Source organism: Anopheles funestus, chromosome 3RL, assembly GCF_943734845.2.
Source record: "Anopheles funestus chromosome 3RL, idAnoFuneDA-416_04, whole genome shotgun sequence".
NCBI classification, from domain to species: Eukaryota; Metazoa; Arthropoda; class Insecta; order Diptera; family Culicidae; genus Anopheles; species Anopheles funestus.
The window spans coordinates 70972684-70984257 of record NC_064599.1 but is presented as its reverse complement, the minus strand read 5'-3'; the positions used below and the strand labels follow the sequence as shown (position 1 = coordinate 70984257).

The window sequence follows — 11574 nt, the reverse complement described above, 5'->3', positions numbered from 1 at the left end:
ATTAGCACGAATAATCGGCGTTCTTATGTCATCTCAATTCACTGTTTCTTTAAGGATAAAAAAGTTCTATTTTCTTTTATTTAAAAATTTAAATGAAAAATTCAACCAATTTTTACTATCCACAAGAAACTGCCTTGAATAGTCCAGCTTCTGTATATTCTTAAAGCTTGTTTAAAAAATCTCGATAGCAAACCACTGACAGCTGTGGGACAGCTACAGCCTTTTACGACCATGTAAAAAAGACACCAAAGAACAACCGGCGAACGGTCAATACCGGTACCTTCGACGGGAAAAACTTCCACCACAAAGTGCTCGCTATTTCCGGCTTGTTCTAGTGTTAGAGCACATTTACCGGGAGCAAATGAACATAAATGTGGCTAGACGTACTAAAATACTCGTGCTACCACGTAGAGCGAGCTAGTAAAAAACCACATTCGGAAAAGGACACCATTCGGAGCCGGGTACTACCTGCAAATGATGCTTCACGATGCATTCAACCTTCCCTCATTCCCGGCAGGTGCTAACACGCTAACACACCGCACTTGACACGCTGGAAGGAACTAAAGAACTCACTCACTGTGTACTGCCCTCCCATCTCATTTTGCTGGTTAGCGAGTGACTGAGGGACGACCAAAGTAGCACTTTTGCCTGACGTTGATTATAATTGTAGCACCTAGGAACGGCCACAACAACAACGGAAGATTGAGAGCGAAGTAAGAAACAAAAAAAGATCATCCACACACCAAAGCATGCAAATTAATTAATCAGACCATGGTGTTCTGCGGACCGCCGGTAGAATATACGTACGGACGGACAAGTAATCTTTCCGGCAGGTGACAGAAAAGAATGGTCCCCCGCCATCCATCGGTGGGGATTTTCCTCGCGAAGGCAGCAGGCAAGGTAAAGCACACTATTCATGAGCTTGTTACCACTCTTGTCTAGAAGCGCTGCTCACCTTAAAAATGTACATTTGTATGCCTTTGCTTTTCCCCCTTTTTTCCTCTGTTTTTCCTCCCATTCCGTACTGATAGCTGATGGTGCTTATTAGATTTGACAGTGTCCATGTTTCACGATGTGTTTCGCAGTTTCGCTCTCTGGGTAACGACCAACTATAGCCTAACTACCACTCACCGCCTAGTGGTACTCGAGCACACGTTTTCACCTTTCGTATGCTCTTAAGCGCTGAAAAGGGCAAGGGCATGCAGTTCTGTTCCTCGAATGATAGTTGGTCCCGATTCAAATGGCCTCCGTATGCATTTAATTAGCATAATATGTAGAACATTATGAGTATACAAAATGCTATCCGGAACTCCTCCACATTTTGGAGCTCCTAATAAAGCTGTGTTTAGAATTATTTAATTTAATAAATTTAAATTAATGAACTATTTTCAAACAGCAAAATAAATACACAAAATTTCTACATTAACATTTGGTATTTCAATTTCTGATTTCAAACAAAATTCTTTCGACGAAATAAGCGCAAAAGCGCTTGCTTTTGCCTGTAGCAATCCTTTCCAATTTTGAATGAGAATGCGAACAAAAATATTTCCTCCAAACTATCACCGCCGACACAAACTGAGAGAGAGATAAAGAGGAAATAGCAGCGTCACAGCATTAATTCCATGCCAAACACACCACACAAGCCACCAAACATTGAGACAGGACCACCATCGGCACCGACCGAACTGACAGGCAGGCAGTGCGCCATTGCGCCCAGCACAGTCACCCGAAAATTAATGGAACATGATTAATTATTAAAATAAAATGCTTGCATTTAAATATTTCATCCCACTTTAAGCACAAACATTCGACCGACATCTGTGTGTGTGTTTTGCATGGAAAAACGAGGTAACACAAGGAAACGGTCATCGGAATGGAAGTTTTGCAATGGCCTCGCAATGGTGAATGTGAATGAATCAGGGCCGAAAAACGAGCTTAATGAAATCAAAGAATGGGACGAATGGATAACAGGAAAGCCGATACTCTGAGGATAACGTATGAAGATGCGCTCAATTCAAACTCACAAATTTTACGGCACTACTAATGCAACTATGTATCAACTGTAACTTTAATTGAATTTCATTGGAATATGTCATGTAGAGCGTTTTGATAAGAGCATATGAAATTGATCACTTCTTCCAGGAAGTTCTCCTCCACGTGGTACTCATCATGAGTATCAAATCTGTAATTAAAATTAAAAACAATCTCTCAACGATGTATGCTTGTGCCCCACAGCAACATTCTGATCGATTGGGATCTGTTTCCTTTTTTATTTTTAGTTTCTTATCCATAGAACCTTTAGGCGTGGAATTGATGGATTTTGTAGCGATGAAAAATGACTCCACAGGTTGGTTTGTGGTGTGATTATTTAGAACGGTGAAGTGAACGTGTCGCATTAATGATGGCTTCGGCTTTGACAATGTGCCTCCCTCAGGCAGAGTATTGGAACGAGTAGGTTGAAAATCTAAACTCAAATAGAAATCCCAGATGGGGCCATCATTACGTGACACAGTTGCCGCACTAATGGATGTTGTTGGTACTTTGGCTTCTGGTGAAACGGAGAGATTCTGGTTGAAATCCTACGCGAGAATTTTTTTGTTACTGATCTTGTTGGTGGAAGCTGATGTCACACACGATCCCGACTCAATCAACGCACCAGATATTCCGGAGGCATGCACACCACACATCATAACAACCGATGTCATTAATTATTGTACATATCGACCTCATCGGTGGGAAGAATTAAAGTTGAACTTTACTTTAGACGAAAACCTCCAACAAACCTGTGTGCCTGCATGCAGAACGCTGATCGTGAGATACTTTGAAAGAAATGAATGCATCTTCCACCGTATGTCTGCTTGTGATGGTGCTGAAATTTGAACACTTATTTGTGCCTTATTCGGTCGACGACCGGACCTCAGCAGGAGTCAAATTAATGCTGTGAGCAGAACAAAAAAAAACTGCAACAAAGAACCGGGACGATTATTGTCGAATCATCATAAATATGGCAATTATCATGAATCGCCGGTATGCTGAAGAATTCGAGAATTTATTACCCAAGCTACCCTAACCCCTAACGAGATGCAATTTTTTTTGCTTCCCCACAAACGGATATAAAGTGAAAGCTCGTAAAGTAAGCTCGTTTCGGTTTCGATCCGATCTTTCGAGTGGACAATCTTCAATTACATCGAGTTATGGCTTGGAATTATGGTACCGTGGCTGTTTTTGTGATTGTGATCGCACGGTTTAACAAACACACCAACATCCCACCAGCCACATAAAAGCCCACCCACCCAACAGCCAGCGTGTTCAGAAGCTAACCGAATGTTGGTTTTAGTGCGTCGCATCGCAAACCTCAAGGTTTTTGGCTGTTAAAATGCAACTCCCGCTCACACAGTAGAGGTGTTTCCTCGGGATCTCGTCAACGATCGATGGACCACCCGAGCAGCGTTCTCGCTGGCAAGAACAGCCTCACCATTTACGCGCGGGGAAACATTTAATTAATGAAATAATTAAAAGCATTCTACCACGATTGCGTGCCCGTGCTTTGACTAATCAACCGGGCACGATCTCTACACTCCTTCCGTCTGGAGACATTTTGTATTTCTAGATCGGCTAGAATGCTGAGGTGTTTTGAAAATAAAAACCCACCTCTCAATACATTGCACCGGTGGCTGTGACTTCTGGTGGGTAATTTATGAGCTACACATCGTTGCGAGTCGCCACTAACTTGTGTCTCGAACTTCAAACTATCTCGAGCTAGATTTGTTTCGTTTGGATGCTGTTAGTACCCGTCTTACCTTTCCGATGTTGGAGGCGATCCATCGAAGGTGTGTTCCAGAGTTGGCGAGTTACTCCAGATCCCAAACCTTGGAGGCTACGAATAGAAGAAAAAAAAAATACGAATAAGATTAATTGTCGCATGCGTCTCGGGCTGTCTTTCGATCGCTATCGTAACCTATCGAGAGGTTACTGGTTGACTTCTGTTCTGAAATCCTTTCATGAAAACCCACACGCACGGTAAAAGCACTACGCTGTTGCTGCTGAGCAACGTCGATGTCCCGGAAGGGAGATTTGAAAACGAGAGTTTCGGAACGTAACGAACGGAACGACATGAGCCATATATTATCCACCAGTGACGGAAACACATCACGCCATGTTTTGAAGCTGTTATTAATACGAAAGTGCCCCTAATCGTGGCATCAGTTGCCTTTTTCTAGGTTTTCGTGTCGTCTGTCTAGCGAGCGTTGGAGAGAAATTCTTGACATATTTTTTTCTCTCTCTGTACTATCAAGATGACTATCCAAACATGGTAACTACTGTCAACTACATGCAATCCACATTTTAGTATTTGTTTTATTCTTTCTGGAATAGTTAGTTTACATCATCAGCTTGCGTTATTTTATACTTCTCAAAAATTGACGCATTAGATCATCAATAATACCGATCACCAAACTTTACACCACAACCGTTCCACACTGACCGTAATGGCCTGGGGTGTTTGGAAGACTGCAAAGAATCGCCATAAATCATCCTTCAACTTGTTGATTACTTTTTGCAAAGTATTCTTTCGGAAAAGCAGAGAGCAACGTAACTGGCCAAAATGTAGCAAGACAAGACTTCTGAAAGGCAACATCGAAACATAATGCATTTACACCACACCAACGTTCAAGTGGGTTAACTTCCTGGAGCAAATATTGCCATGTAGCTATATTCTCATCGAAAACATGAGTTGCACTATTTTTCACCACTCGCTCGAGAAGAGTCCACTTTTTGGGTGACATCACAACAGATTCTACCCAAAAATAATCGGAAGTCACTTTTTGAAGCAGGATCTCTCTAGAACCGCAGACTGATGTTTTGCCGGGTATTGTTCTCGGATGATAGAAGAGTTCCAAAGTTTTTGTTTGTAGTGATAATGCGTACATCACCATTACTTTGTGGACATCAAGTGTGAAGAAATGGTCGGACGATATTTTATCACAGTAAAAAAAAATGCAACATCATTACAGATCCACTCTCGGGAATCTGGGTGACTGCAGTGAGTAGAGTCTTCTTCTCTTCCCAAGGGGATGAAGGTTTTGTGACGCCATCGACTGCATTTGGGGTTTATTGATGCATTCTTCCCATTGGGGGGTAGTACTGCATGCTTCTGGATGTTTTGCCTTCTGTTCCACACATGATCGCTCTCTCTCTTTCTCTCTCTCTCTCTCTGACTACCTTCCTGCCAATATTTATCATCATTACCGGACACACAAGAAGCGATGAGTGGTCATACTGCGCCAGTTACAGCGACAAGCACCAAACATCCTTATCCATTGATGGTCCCCAAAGGGACAAGGAAACAATTTATAAAAAAATCCACCAACTGGAAAGGATGCTGCTGATGGTGATGCAATTCTTGCTATTCCCGCCTAGGGAGCCATTAATCGTGCTTATCAAACTGCCTCAAGGAAAATGGTTCCGGCAAAACCGCATTGAATGGAAAGTGAATAAATGCAGCAAAGTGTCACATAATTCATCACGGCGTTAAACAACCACGAAGCTCGTTGCAATCGCAAATGAAAAACACAAAATAACTTAACCAGTGTTAGTAATTAAAACATTGTCGGAAATGGTATATTTTAAAGCTACTTGAAGCAATAAGACAAAAATGGAGCAAAACAAACACCGCTGGGAATGGAATCAGTAATTTGGTGTTTCATTTTCATGTTTTTCGCTACTGTTTCTATTGCTGGCGTTCATTATGCGGGCGGAACAAGGTTGTTTTTTTGGTGTGGATTGGGTGAGAAAGGAAAGAGAACTAAAAAACACGTTTGATTGTGTTTTTTTTTTATTTCTTATAATCCAACTGACTGGTTTGTTCTTATGCAATCGCATAGATCATGCCAGAGTCGATTCGCTAACAGGAAAATTCGATTGCCATCTTAACTTCCCATAGCACGCTTGAAAATCACACGATCGCAGTGATGTAATCCGCTACCGTTTCTTTTTATCAGTTTTGTCTCACAATCAAGTCGAGCGATTGCACATTTGGCACGGGTATTGTTTGCTTTGTAGCCGCTTTTCTCGACCTTACTGTGGTTTAGCGATAATGAGGTGTTTTATTGCTTGGGTTTTAAAAACACAAATTACAGTGGAACTTAGGGTGACAATGGTTAAATAAATCAAGCGAAAAAAGGTTTATTTTTTATTTTTAAATTGAAAAATATAAGACAACTTGTCTGGAATGTTTCGTAATCTCGTTCTATAATCAAAATTATAGTAATGAATCGTATTTCAAACTGATTCAGTTTTGCCGACCCACTGCGTTTCGATCGCATTACCACACTAATCTGTTATTAATTACATCTAATTGGCTTTAGTCGAAAAATGGTTTCATAAACAATTCCAAAAGCACAAAACTATTACTAAAAAAATTCTCCCACGAGAAAGCCACCGAAATCGAATTTCAAAACAATCGGCATCATGTCGGAAGGAATGTCGATCGCTCAACATGATCTGTTGATGAGCGAATTGCATGTGCAACACGTGCAAGTTGCATTTATCTTCTTTCGCACCCAGTACGAAAATCATGAAAGGCCATTTAGTTCGGGTGTAAGCGCTGTTAACACCATGGAAAATGAGGCAAATTTTCGTGAATATTGTTCTGCTCGTTCGACGTGTGCGAAAGGCGGTTCTATAGCACGATATGTATTGTTTCTTGCAATGTTACTGATATTTAGCAAAAGATAAGCGATGCTTCGGGCGTTTGAAATTAATTCAAACCCAAACAGGTTCGGGTGAGTTAAATCGCTTTTTAATGAGAATATTACACAAAAGAAAATAAAAATTCATGCTTTTTCAAATGCTACATATGAAATTCAAATTGAAAAAAATATCAACTCACTGGAAAATAAAATAAAAAGAAAAAAAGTCATCGAAAAAAAACTTTTCAACAAAGGAAGCGATAAAAAAAAACTTTGCTTAAAAGCACATATGTTCAAAAGCCATATTTTTGTCAACGGAAATTTCCTTCTGTCCCACGCATCACACACTCAATAAAATCAATAAGTGTTGTTTTCGCTGTCTTATCAAGTGTGTCACCCGACCGAAACCTCCAGAATTCCTCCAGCTCTAGAAGGGTGAATACGTACGTTAATGTCCTTTCGTTCGTTCATGTGAATTCGAATCCTACATCGAAAATCAATCAAAAGTTTATCGACGGAAGGATGAAATTTTGCATGTTGAGTTTGCGAACAGTGTGGGCTGTTGTCCTGTGAACACCATCGCCGTCTCGGTACTAAATTCCCGCGGGATAGATAATGCGTTAAGCCAACGTATAGAAAACAGAGGATGAAACCATTCAGGCCAAATCAGTCAACTTAATGGAAGTGCACTGCACATGGTGTGGTGTGTGCGTTTGCAGTGAAAAGCTACAGTTGCGTTTCCGCTTCGGCTCATCATTATTATCATCCGGTGCAGACACGTACACGTTTCGGCACGCGGTACGATTCATTGGACATACAAGTGACTGAACACTTGAAAAAAATATATAAGTTTCCAGTCTGGCGCATCATTATCGACACAAATAAAGAAGGGTGCAGTGTGTTACGTTATACCCGGACCCGTTTGTCATTCATTTTATTTTTGCAAGCAAAATATTGGTGGAGCAAATGTGCATAAGAGTGCATTGAATCGCGAATTTGTAATGACGAAAGCAATAATGGTATAGAAAAGATATTTCTTCACGTCAGAAGAAAATAGCAAATTTATTAAAAAAAATTATTTTAAGACCAGATTTTCACTCAAAACGCTCTCACAGAAAATAGAAAATATTTTTCCAAGGGGAAATACTTCAGCTATTGAATAGAGAGTGTCTTTATAATAAAGTACATAATTGACATTGACGGTTTTATAGTCATTTAAAAAAAAAAAACATTTGGAAATTTTTGGTAAAAATATTTTTGAATTCAAAAACACGCAGTATGGAGCAAATGTGCTTATTTCTTAGATGTTCATGGAATTTGACCATACATGCGTAACTTGACTTGAGACTTGAACGAAAATTTAGTATCATTTAGGTGACGACTGTGCGATCTTCAGTAGAGAATCTTATTAACTCTTTCAACGGTAGACTTTAAACTTTATTTAATAATAAATAATAAAACCTTGAAAACGTGTTAATAGAAAAAGTGCTCAATGCATTAATCTAATTAATGTAGGGATACTTTTTTTTAAACTGGTTTTAGAATTTGAGTAAAAAATTCCAGAAATTCCTGAGATATTGATGTTCAAGAAAATGAATCTTTTTGGGCATTATAAGTTCAAATCCTTCCTTCATTAAATCACGGATTTGCTCATTGAAATCAGGCACGTTTAAACACAATCCTCTAGACGCCTTTCTCGGATAATTCGTTATATTCACGTTAAACGTAAAACTGACTCAATAAGAGGGTTTTGACGGCAAAAAATAACTTTCAACGCATGAAGCTAAAAACACTCAACCACGATTGCAATAAACAGCAGACAACAACTACCCGAAGGCAAAAGGTAATGATTGTGGCCTGTGGATGATGATATCCTGCGTGTCCTCTAGACTCCCTCTTAGACCTCCTTCACTTTAAACCCTTTTTTCCTAGATTATTTAAATGTCATTCGGTGGTGGTGTTCGGTTTTTTTCTTGCTTTCGCCTCACGCCTTGGTGTGAATAAAATGTGATCTTTATTCCACCAGCCTGGTTGGCGAGTTTGTGTGCGCCCTTTCGGCCATGTGATACAACCATGTCGCGAGGATAACGCGTATCGGTGCGTGTCACATGGAGAGCATTTGCGCAATGGATTGGAGGCTGTTTTTATTTTTCTCGCTTTCCGATGCACGCATTGTTACGGGTGTGAGCAGTGATAACGAATAAAAAGCACAACTGGTACACTTTAATGGTGAAGTGCCTTGAAGCATTGAAAGATAGCGTGAAAGCAATGCTTTACAGAGCACGACAAAAAATTAATGTCGTTCTATAAGCATAAATTTTATAATTAATATATACTAATTCCCATATGAAGTTGTTTTTAATTAATTCCTTCTTTTACAAGCATCACCTCACAGTCAATTATTTATTTATATTTAAATAAATAAACATATCAAAAAAGCGAATGACATCCAAACCCTCATCCGGTGAGGGAAATTGAACAATATTCTCTTACACCAATCACCAGTCGGCAGTTCGCGCGTGATTCGCGAAAGGTGAGAAATGCCGCTTTACACCGGTACTGGCAGGCGCGAGATCAATAAACAACAACGCCTCGTACATATCGCGGCACGGTCGGTGAACGGGAGTGAGAAAAGAATGTTTTGCCCGTATTGCTGTGGATATATTGATCGAAAGCTTGTCGCTTCCCGTTTTCACTTTTTGTTGTTGTTGTTGTATTTCTTGTTCATTTTTTACCTTTTTTAAAAAATAAAACCGGACTCAATTCGCAAACAAACACACACACACACACAAACGTACGAAAGCACATCTCGTAGCAGTGTCCCACCTGCTGCGTACGCGCGGCATTCCCGGATCCCTCCGGCACGTATGTTATCTGAGGGGCCCACCCAGCACGGGAAAACAACGCCACGAGCGTAAAACGACAACGAACGGTGAACGCGAAATCCCGGCAAATAAAATCCGACAGATAGAATTTCAATTAATTTTTAATAATATTTATTGGACAGCTCATTTCACTATGAATTTATATCGAATCGGGTTACTCTCTTTTGTCCGGTTCCGTTTCTTCCCTGTACTGTTGACGGTTTTAGCCCAGCGGGAGGAGGATGATGGATCCTGGGGATCCCCGGGAGTGGGTTACCCAACCATAATCTCTCATGCCATGTTTCTCCAGTCCTGGGCCCGGTGGTGATGTCTGCGGTTTTGAAGGTAGATTCTGGAATTTCACCACGATCCCATGATTGATGTTTGGATGAAAAATAAATGAAGCAAAGACAGTGCGGGAACGATCGAAGTGGAAACACTTGCCTTTCGACGGTACGGTCGTTGCATTCGAACTGCCATGCCATGTTTTGATGACCAATTTAAGAGTGCTACCGTGGCAGTGCTGCAAAACGGTAGATGTACTTAGCGAACCATTTCATATTCCGATCGGTTTGTTTTATTCCGTAATCTGTTTTAAGCGAAAGAATCATGCTGAGAGTTGAAAGGAAACATACGAAAACAGCAGCAGCAGCACGCACAATTGCGCAAAATGTTGCTTGTAGAACATAAATGATGTATTAAATTTTCATATTTCTCTTACGTTCGTTGTATAGTGAACGGTTTGTGGCGTACCTTTTGAATGATTGATGTGCGTCGCGAGTTAAGAGAAAATGTTTTATTTGTGATGAAGTGTTGTAAAGCTAGAGTAAATTATTGAAGGATTTTTTATTGAAATTAAAAATATGGTTTATTCATCAAGCATTCTAAAGATTTTAAGGATTTTAAGAATGGTTAAGAGTGTAATTCAGTGTTAAATTTGATTTATTTACGTGTTAAATTTCCACTCATTAAAAAATTGTATACAATTCGACATTTATTTACCAAATCATCTAACAAATGAACGATCGTAGCTGGGTGTTTGGAACAATTATTCAAGAAAAAATAAAATAAAAAAAAATTGTTGGGGTAATATAATAATTAACCACATTAAGAACTTTTTGCACATGAAAAGATTTTCCCCCTTTAAAGTAAACTAACAAGAAACGGTTTGTATCATAGAAAAACCACATTAGACAAGGAAAATATTTTTTTTTTAATAATTGATTTTATTTATGGTTTAATTTAATTTAAATAATAATTGCTTTTAATTAATTAGATTTTTCGCAATTTTTGGTTCTAACTTTATGATACAGCAAGGAAAAAAAGTTCTGTTCCCATATATTATCTCCCACACTACGGACAGATATCAAATAAAAAAATGCTGAACAAAACAGTCAAACATAATGAACAATTTTTCTTATTAAGTTGTCTCCCACAAAGCCATGATTTTGCTTTTCGATTTTTTTAATTGTAGGAATGTGTCAATTCCAATGCCTCAGAACTCAAAAGTAATTCCTCGAACATTCTAGGTCGAACATTATTTGTAATAAATAGAAAATCCTACAATCATTTCAAAAATCAAATGATCTGTACAGGATATAAAAGAACTGCTCATACCCCTGCTCAATAGATAAATGGATAACACCATTTCTTCATTTATCAACTCATTTGCAAGCTGCGATCTAAGCGACGAACGTATCCCGCAACTATCCAAACCAAGCCTGCCTTTACTATAACTTTCATCTTTATATGTTTGTTTATTTGTTTAATGATTTAAACTTGAAAACAAAACCAACTAATCCAGGTCTATAAAATATAGCATCCATAACGCAAATCCGAACGATAATTCACATACGAGCAAATGTCAGCGAGTGCACTAGCGTTATCGAAGAATCAACCCATCAAAGAAGACCACTTTCGCAAATCCACAATTTTATGGACTATTTCCTATCCGCGCTCGAGCGATTACCGGCCCAGGGAATCAAGAAATCTCCCACGAATCTGAGCTCATCCCTGTTCCA

The 11574-nt window shown here is 39.4% G+C and overlaps 1 long non-coding RNA gene across 1 annotated transcript in view; it reads right to left on the bottom strand.

Annotated features, from left to right (window-relative positions):
- Positions 1-879: 879 nt before the first annotated feature.
- The window catches only part of LOC125771540 (uncharacterized), a 136245-nt gene continuing 125550 nt past the window's right edge, over positions 880-11574 (bottom strand). The window contains exon 3 of the long non-coding RNA XR_007419320.1: positions 880-3877. This is a non-coding gene — a long non-coding RNA (uncharacterized LOC125771540). The remainder of the gene's footprint in view (positions 3878-11574) is intronic.